This window comes from Marmota marmota, unplaced genomic scaffold, assembly GCF_001458135.2.
Source record: "Marmota marmota marmota unplaced genomic scaffold, marMar, whole genome shotgun sequence".
Taxonomy (NCBI): domain Eukaryota; kingdom Metazoa; phylum Chordata; class Mammalia; order Rodentia; family Sciuridae; genus Marmota; species Marmota marmota.
The window spans coordinates 8,870,484-8,879,909 of NW_025999891.1; the positions used below are offsets into that span (position 1 = coordinate 8,870,484).

General features: G+C 57.4%; 1 long non-coding RNA gene across 1 annotated transcript; it reads right to left on the reverse strand.

Annotated features, from left to right (window-relative positions):
* Nucleotides 1-4,193: 4,193 nt before the first annotated feature.
* On the reverse strand, nucleotides 4,194-5,631 carry LOC125613160. The gene is made up of 2 exons (XR_007343656.1): nucleotides 5,206-5,631; nucleotides 4,194-4,406 (listed from the first exon to the last, which is right to left on the reverse strand). It is a non-coding gene; the product is annotated as an uncharacterized LOC125613160 (long non-coding RNA).
* Between the last annotated feature and the right edge of the window lie 3,795 nt (nucleotides 5,632-9,426).

Below are 9,426 nucleotides of genomic sequence, written 5' to 3' on the forward strand. Positions count from 1 at the left end.
GAGTACTTAGGTCAAAAGAACAATCTAGAAGTGAGAAAATGCCTAAGCAGAGAAACGGGTGCAATAAGGGGCCATGTGGCCTAACTCAGGTTCCCTTGGGTGGAGGCAGAGGGTGGAGGCCAGAGGAGCCTCCCAGGGCCTCCAGGGTGGGGAAGTGCCATTCAAATGAGGGCACAGGCTGTCCACAGAGATAAGACCTGGCCTTCCTTTCCCTTCCCTTGGTGGGAGTAGGAGGTAAGAGGGAAGGTGCAGGCTGCAGAGGCAGGCAAGCTGCTCCGGGTCTGCATTCCCATCTCGCAGAGCCGCAGCTGGGGAGGGATGAGCTGATGGAGACCCAGAAGGAAGGCCGTGGGGACCCGTGGAGGGGCAGTCCTGCCTGCCGGACAGGTTTGTCTGATGCCAGGGAGGAAAGGGGGAGCTGGGCAGGGGAGAAGCTTCTCCCAGGCCTCGGGAGAACCCAGAGGGTCTGCTAACCTCTCCCCTACCCCAGGTGTGGCTCCGCCTCCCTCTCTTAACCCCAACCCCCTGGCCACGCCCAGACCACCCAGCCCCAGTCTGCAAGGTAATTATAAAGAAGTTAAACCGAATTACACACGCAGGGTTTATTTTGTGTTTTTTCTGCGGCTGCTGCTGCCAATTATGGTGCAATTAGACTGCCTTCATTAGCAAATGAGATTAGAATTAACATTGTTAATTACTCCTTCTGTTAAATGGGGGAGCCGGTGCGGTGGGGAGGGTAGGAATGGCAGAGACCCCCAAGGGCTGCTGGGCCCATGGAAACTGGAGGCGGCTTGGATTTACCTAAGGTCAAGACAGGTGGGTGAAACAGGGTGGAGTCTGCCCCATGGGGGCGGGGGGGGGGCTTTGCTTCCCCCTCCCCCTACTGGGGACGCCTTACCACGGAGCTACACCCCCAGCCCTTTTTATTTATTAATTTAATTTTTATTCTGAGGCAGGGTCTGGCTGTTGCCCAGGCTGGCCTCAAGCATGTAACCCTCCTGCCTCAGCCTACAGGATCCCTGGGATTAGAGGCACGTGGCTCAGCGCCCTTCTCATTGATAACACTCACCATGTTTGAGGATTCAGTGAAGCACTTCACAAGCATTACCCACACCACCTCATGGGAAGCAGGCCTTATCATCCCCATTTACAAAGGAGAAAACAGATACTCAGAGAAGTTCATTGATTTTCCCAACGTCACACAGCAATGACAAAGGACAGAATCAGGCACCTCTCCTTGCCCAAGCGCCAGGACCGTGTGTGCGTACATTATATTTTATGTAGTGATAGTTTTAAATCAATTCCTTTGGTGCTCTAATTTGGCCCGTGAGGGAAACAGAAATTATTAGCCTCATTTTTCAAATGAGGAAGTTGAGACTCAGAGAGTTTAATGAGGGGCTGGCACACCGTGGCCTACGGGCTGGATGTGGCCGTCACCCGTTTTTGTAAATAAGGTTTATTGGAACACAGGCGTGCCATTTATACTTGTGTTATGAATAAATAATAGTTACTTGCATGTGTGTGTTATGGCTCACCCTCCACTAAAGGACTTTAGCTTATAAACTGTGAACTAAACCAAGTGTCGAGTAGTTGTGGCAGTGACCGCGTGGCCCATGTCATTGATCACCAGCAAAGGACATAGGATTAGTGTACGGGCCTTAGAAAACTCAGGGTCCACTTCTGGGGCAGACAGGACCCCAGCCCTGCTCCCTGGTGGCCCCAGTTCCTGAGCTCTGACAGCCAGAGGAACGGGGGGCGGGGGGCATGAAGAGAGCTGTGGGACCCCCATTCCAACCCCAGGCCTGGGAAGCAGGCAAGGCCCACTTCCCGCATCTCCCTTCTGTGCCCTGTGGCTTCTGACTGCTGGCGGGTGGTGGGTGGGCTCATCTCGACAGCGCTGTGGGCATGAATCCCCCTGGGAGGCTCGGAACCCTGGGTCCTCTCTCCCAGCCCACATCCTGCCTGGCCCGGAAGGGCAACGGTACCTGGGCACTTCCCCTGCACCCGGGGCCTTTGCCTCTTGTTCTCTTGCCACGGTGGCCAATGAACCCATGAGCTGTGAGCTGCCCACCACGGAGTGGAAGCTGGAGTAGCCCAGGGACTGGGCTGGACCCACCAGGCCACCCTTCCCAAGATGTGCTGGGACCCCGCCCACTTGTGCCACTGAAGTGGCAGCGCTGATGGCCTTCGCCGGGTGGTCAGGGAAGGTCCTGCCCAGATTGGCAGCTCAGCCCCTCTGCCTCCAGGTCCCTATTCTCCCCCTCCCCCTCCCCCTCCCTTACATAGACTCACAGCCCCTGGGCATCTGGGTTCATGCACCTTGCCAGGGCTTCCTTCCTGCCCTCTGGGCAGGATTTAGGAGGCAGAGAGGGGTGCCCAGGCATTCGAAGAAGGCTCAGGGAGAAGGTGTCAGACGAGGAGGGTCCCATCTGGGTGCACTCGTCTTTCAAAGGCCCAGGAGCAGGTTCCACAAGGCCTGCCTTAAGGCAAAGAGCCGTGGGGTGGGAGAAAGAGAGGCGAGCTCGGGTCAGCAAGGGAAGGCTGGGCCTCTTCCTGCCAGCCTCCCCACACAACAGGTGCAGTGGCCGAGCTCCCTGCCGGTGGCCAGCCCAGGCTTGGTTGCTGATAAGCCCTGTCTTGAGCGATCCCCAGGGTGCAAGGGTAGGAGGCGTACTCCCCACCCTACCCCGCCTTGGCTCTGCAGCAAGGGCCTGTGTTACATGCACGCACGCGAGCACACACACACACACACACACACACCCATGCACACCCACACGCACACCCTGCTGGCTTCGGCTTTTCCCACGGCCTGCACATCAGCAAACACTTCCTCCTCGGGCATCTCCTCCAGCTTCAGGCCCAGAGCCTCTAGATGGCTCTGAGCATCCCCAGCTTCTCCAGCTGGGTCTGGGGTGGGGATGGGGGTGCCTCTTCCTCCTCTCTGAGCCGTGAGGACTTGGATTGTTGAGGAGGCTCCCGAGATCCATGTCCCTCCCTTCCTGCCGACCGTCGCGCCACAGGAGTCACCCCTCCCCAACCCCCCATAGGGCGCCATGGAATGCACCCTGCCCTGGGTGCCCAGCAGGCGGGGACCCCAGAGGGAAAGCCAGACCCCTCCCCAGGGGGAATGGCCAGCCCCGGCGATTGGGCAGACACTTGACAGATCCCTAAAAACAGGAAAAACAGAGGTTCAAATGACACCCACATTCCCTCCCCCTTCCACCCCCCAGCCCAGTTCAGATGTGGAGAGGCCACTTCCCTGGGGAGAAGTCTCTGGGCCTCTGGGGCCAGGGATGGACTATGCTGTGGGAAGAGGGTCCCTGGAAAGTGACCCTGGCTTCTCCCTCTTCCCTCGGGGTGGTTGCCCCCAAGCTCAGCTTCCTGAAGGGCTCTTGGCTCCCCACAACCCACCTCTGACCTGCAATGCCCCACGGGCCCCAGAGACCCCGGAAGCCAGCTAGCCATGTCACAGCCAGCTCCCACGTCCAGACTGCTGGGAGACTTGCAATGTCCCCTGACCAAAGGGTCAGCGATCCTGGGTGGAGGGCAGTGTCTGCAACAGGTCTGCAGACCCACAACCTGGGCCAGAGGCACACGATGATGGGGAGGGGGGCCCAGACCCTCCCGCTCTCCCTGCCCTCTGCCCCCTAAGTCACCCTTTGTCAAATCGAGCTTTCTCCCAAACGCCATGTGAGGCTTGGAGGTCCCAAGCTCCAGGCCCTGGTGCAGGCCACGTGGGCACCCTGAAGACGTTCTGCCTGGCCCAGCAGAGAGGTGGAGGGACATGGGAGAAGTTGGGGACAGAAACTTGGAGTTCAACCTGTGTGTCAGGTAAAGGGGGACAAGGAACTGAGTGGCCAGGACTTTAGCTGCCTGTTTCTCCATCTGCTAAAGGGAAAGAGTCAGTGTCAGAAGGCTGAGATGACGGGGTTGGGGGGCCATCACCAAAGCCGAGGAGGGACCCTCGGTACACATGGAGGGAAACGGGAGCCCAGAAAGATGAACTGGGGCCACACACCACAAGGCCAAGGTCAGGGAATTCTGGGTTGATCTGATGGGAAATGGCGAGCGCTCAAAGGTTTCTTGGTGCCCAGACCCTAGCAGAGACATCAAGGGAAAATTGGAAACATGCAAAAAAAAATTAAAAAATAAATAAAACCCCACAGAAAACAAGAGACAGAAAGAAAACAAAATAAACAAACAGAAAACAATTTATTCTCTGTCATCTTGGTGAAGAAAATGCTCCCGGCCCCAGGCAATGAACTTCCACGTTCCAAGGCCCGAGCAGGAGTCGGGGAGCGGGGAGCAGATGAGGTGGCGTCTCCCGGCCACTGACAAACTCTCTCCCGCAGGTTGCCTGGATGTAAAATGTCAGCTTCGGGCCACAACCCATCCACCTGACATTCCTGTTAATAAGGAAGCCTAATTAGCATGGCTTTTAAGCATCCATTACATTAATTTAACGCGAAAATCTAATGGAGCTTTATTGGAATTTTTTTTTCGGCAAAATTAACCCTGTGGGTTTCTTACACATGTTTTCATTAGGGTCTGTGAGCAGGGGAGATAATCAGAGAATTAGAATGAGCCCCAGTGGCTTTCCCTCTAATCCAGGTCCCCTGTCGCCAAGCCCTCGGGGACGTAGGTGTTCTGTTCAGCAAAGCTTTTACCCACACCACCCCCCCACCGCACCAAATAGTTCTCATAACAGGGGTGGGACATTCGCACCATAGGTGTTGGGGGGGGCAGCATCTCTGGTTCAGAGGCACCTCACTCCATCCCACAGGCTGCAATTCTAGGACCCCGAAGAATTTCAGCTCAGGATCTCTAGACAGGGAGACAGTCACCGACAGAGGTTTGACCCAAGCCCGCCTCTCTACCTCCCTTCCCCTGGCTGTCTTCCAGTTAAGAATGACCATGCAACTCAGTTCTGACCTAAGACAAAGAAGCCTCTGGGGATAGCATCCTTCCCTTAATAAAAAAGCTAAACTAGAAGAATAACTTCTACCCTTTCTCCTTCTCTCTTCTTCCTGCCTGGAACATGGATATAAGGTACAGAGCAACAGCAGCCATCTTCTGCCAGGGTCAAAACACCAGGCTAAGGAACAGGAAGAACGTGGGCCACTGAGGCAAGGTTGAGCTGCTGTGGTTCCAGCACTCACAGTGGACTCCCGGGCTCCTTGTTGCTCCTTACACCAATCTTTATACCTGGATTCTGGCTGTCGATTCTCCGTGGTGTTGGGCAGGTCCCTGCCCTTCTCCAAGCATCGATTTCCTCACCTGTAAAAACAGATGATCGGAGTGAACCATGTTTTTCCAACACTTCTTTTGAATACTGAGCCCCACCCCCTCCAATGACATGGTGTCTCAAGTGAGATTATTGAGACCTAACCCAGGGTGGGCATGGTGTCACGTGTCCTGCATTGATAAATGCAGACCCTGATTCAGGTCCCAGGCGATGCCCACGTTCCTGGCCCCGGGGCCACATTTTGCCTAGCAATTGGGCTGTCCTGGGCGCTGGGCCATCCCCGTCCCCGTAGCACATCCCCGGCCTGGAGCAGGGAGGAGAGCGTGGCTCCAATCTGCACAGATGGCGCCAGAACGCTGACTCTGCCACTCCACTGTGTCGCTGGGGACAAGTTGCCCAACCTCTCTGAGCTTTTGTTCCTTTAGAAATGACACATCAGAGTCACGGTGCATGGTTCTGGGTGCTACGAAGCTGAGTCACACTCTGAAGCCGGGCGGGGCTGCACCCGAGGCCCAGTAGTGACCCCGGCACACACTCTGCCACCCTCCTGCAGCGAGGCTACCCAGCTGGCTGGACGGGCCAGGGCTGGCACTGCTTGGGGGTGGGACCTAGAAATCAGGGAGACAGGCAGTGGGAGGAGGAGCCTGGAGAGGGCATGTCAGAACATTCCGGCATCCAAAGAAGTGCCAATTACATGCAAATAGCATCTCTCTCTAAAGAGAATATAACTCACCAAAGTCGCCTCTCCCTGAGGACTCTCTCCTCTGGGCAACCTGGCTTCGGAAGAGCCGCAGGCCTTATCTCCCCGTTGCCCTCACAAATGCTGGGCCTCATGATGGGAAGGAAGTCACCCTAGACCTTGCCACATCTGCTCCAAACCTCACCCTCGATTTTTTTCAGGTGGAAAAAATGAAGACCCAGAGAGGTTAAGCAACTTGTTCAAAGCTCACACAGCAAGTTGGATGAACCGCCCAGTTGTACTCCAGGTCTCCTGTCCATGGTGACAGGGAGGGGGGAAGTCCTTGTGTAGTCCTAAGGAGCCAGCCTGAAGGAGGCAAGAAGAGCATGACAAGACACTGTCACGGGGCCAACTAAGACAAAGCCCTTTTGTAGGCCAAGCAGCCAAGACAGGAAATAGGAATGTCGGGGCTCTGGCTCCCCAATTAGTGTCAGTATTTCTCTGTAACCCGCGCCCTGCAGGTGGCCAGTCTGGCTGCCTTGGGGAGCCCCTCCTCACCAGATCCCTGGGGGTTTTCGGCCAAACCAACAATGTAGGGCTTGAAGGTGGGGGTAGGAGCCTGCCTGCCACCTCTGCCTGCCTACATGGTATCAGAAAGGTGTCCAGACGGGTGTCACCGGAGCCCAGCTTCCAACGCCATCTCAGCTCCTCCTGGCTGTGTGAGCTTGGGCCAGGGCCTCCCCACTCTGGTCTTTTGGCTCCTTGGCTATAAAAGGTGACAGAAATTGTACCGCACCAGGAGCGTTCAACCCCACACAGGTAGAGCTTGTGCTTGGCACAACCGGTCCTCCACACATGGGGCTCCCTGCCATCTGATGACCAGGGCAGACCTGATGACCAGGTTCTAGCCTGATGGGGAGAGAAACGTCACCTTTGAATGAATGCCTCAGGAGCCGTCTGCTCTGGAGCCTGGATGAGGTTTCCCCAACGCCAACGGATTTCGGTTTCCAAATTGAATCACGGTTCGCTCAGGCCAAGATCCAAATGAGCTCACCACGGAGGACCATCTGGGAGAGCAACTGCCCGCGATGAAGACTTAGAGATGACTGGGTCAAACTGGCGCTGGTCAGCAGCGGCTCCAGCCACCTCCATCCATCGACGTAGGAAGTGACAGCCAGAAAGGGACCCAGGGAGGCCACCCGCAAGCTGTCAAAGCCTCCGCAGGCCTCAGAGGCCAATGAGAAAGCACCGGCCGGAGGACCAGGGCCCCCTCCTCCTTGAGCCGGGGGGCCTGGGCAGCTGGTGGCAGGTCCACGCCTCCCTGGCTCTCCCTGCCTGGGCCCATTTCTGTGTCCCGCCAACCTGTAAGCACCTGCTCGCGGGCCCCAGGGCCGCAGCATCTGGATCAATCTGCACCAGCCCTCTCTGATCATTGCCTGCCCTGCTTCTCCTCCACCAAGCATGGAGTCTCCAGAGTGTGGCCTGACTCTTGGTCTTCCTGTGTATACATCACACTCACACACACACACACACACACACACACACACACACATGCTCGCTGCCCAGACCATGTGGGCCTGTCCACACTCGCGGCTTCCCCTTCCTCTCCATTCCCTAGCTCAAAGGCCCATCTGGAAACACCAGTCAGGGCAGCCCCCGAGCATGCCCAGCTGAGCCAACAAATGCCCTGCATGGGGGTCGGGAGAGCTGGTCCTCTCCCTGCCCCGCCTTGCTGCCACCAGCTTGCTGTGTGATCTTGGGCTCTCACCGGCCCTCTCTGAGCCTTATCTGTAAAATGTAGGAGTTACACCACATAGTCCAAGGTCCCTTCTGCCTCTGACATCCCGAGTCCCTCACCTCCTTACCAAAGAGGGAAACAGAAGAGCCGGCCTGGACGGCCCTGGTCAGTGTGAAGAAAGCGAGCAGAGTCTCCACAGGGCTGTGTCCCTGCTCAGGCCATCTAGGGAGAAACGTGGCCACGGGTGTAGGAGAGGAAAGCTCCACACCAGGCTTAATTGCACAGAAGCCGATTGGAAACTGAGAGCCCAGAGTTAGCTCAGAGGAAAGAGTGGTGCTTATTTGGGTGGTTATGCCAATGGTTGCTGCAAAGGGCTCTGGGAGGCCTGATTATCCAAAGTGAAACCCCATGTGCTGCGGTTCCCAGGACACCCCCCTCTGAGGCTGGGTCCTCTGTCCTCCCCGCCCTGCAAACCAGAGCAGGCTCTTCCCACCTCCAAGGTGGCAGAGACCCGCCCTGCTGTGGACCTAGGAAGCCCTGCCCTGTTTGGCAGGGAGGCCACCTTGGCTCTCGGTCCCACTGCAGGAGGGGGGCTGTGGCCTCCAGCTCCCCTGGTGGCCCCCAGCGACCAGCCTCCTGCAGTTCATGCCCCTGCGTGATTCTCCCCCAAGATGTGGCATCAAGGGGACCTTGCACGCATGTGACTTCTGGGGCTAGGTCATTGAGGACTCTGCTGCCTCTGCTTTGTTCCGTCGCCGTGTTGTGAGGACACTCAAGCAGCCCTAGGAGGCTGTCCCCACGGCAGGGACCTGAGGCTCCTCACCACCCCGGCACCTCTTGCCAGGCCTGCGCGTGAGGCATCTGGGAGAGTGGCCTCCTGGGGCAGATTCTGCAGACCTCAGCAGACCCTCAGGTGCCTGGGCCAGCACCTGCGGCTCCCCAAGAAACTCCAAGCCAGAGGCTCCCTGCTGGGCTGCCCCAGATGCCTCACTTGAAGAAGCTGTCATCGTAAGCCACTGAGGTCGGAGGGAGACTTGTCAACTGTCAGTAGGTAACGATACGAGGCAGGATCTCTAGTGACGTGTTGTGATTCTGTGTGGGAGGCCAGGCCATGCAGGGCAGAGGGACCGCAGGGGGACCTGTGAGCAGGAGGCTTGATTCTGGTCTCCAGAGGAAGGAGAGGGTGAGGTGTGGGGAGAAGGCTCAGGGCTGCCAGTTGGAGTCACATCAGTGAGTTCTGGGGTGCAAGGTAAGCACTAGTCTTTCAGTGCTGGGGCCTGGGGAGAGGGACGATCAGTGACCTGGAGTGTAGGCGTCCATTGGCTCTGGGCTCCGGACAGGGTGGTCTGCATACAACAGGCCCCCTGCCAGGTTTTGGCAGCTCTAAGAGGGCAGCTTCCCCAAGGTCAGCAAGGCCCAGAGGCCAAACCATCGGAAATTCAGGAAGGAAAAGAAGTGATGGGTACCAGGGAGAGGCCAGAGCTGCAGGCCCTCTGCACCCCATAGCCCCATAACACAGCTTCCTGTTGTTTAGAGGCCCTGAGGAGGCTGGGGAAGGAGGCTAGGGAGGGAGGCTGGGTCCTCATAGTGGCTCCACCTAGGCCCATCCGCCCCTCCTCAGCCACACCCGATGGCCCTGTAGCCTGAAGACCAGGCCCGCCAGGCCCTCTCTAATCTGTATAAACTGCCTCTGAGGCTCATGGCCTCCCACCGCTGCCATGACCTGCCATCCTCTCCCGGGGCCACTCTGTCCCCCAGCCCAGG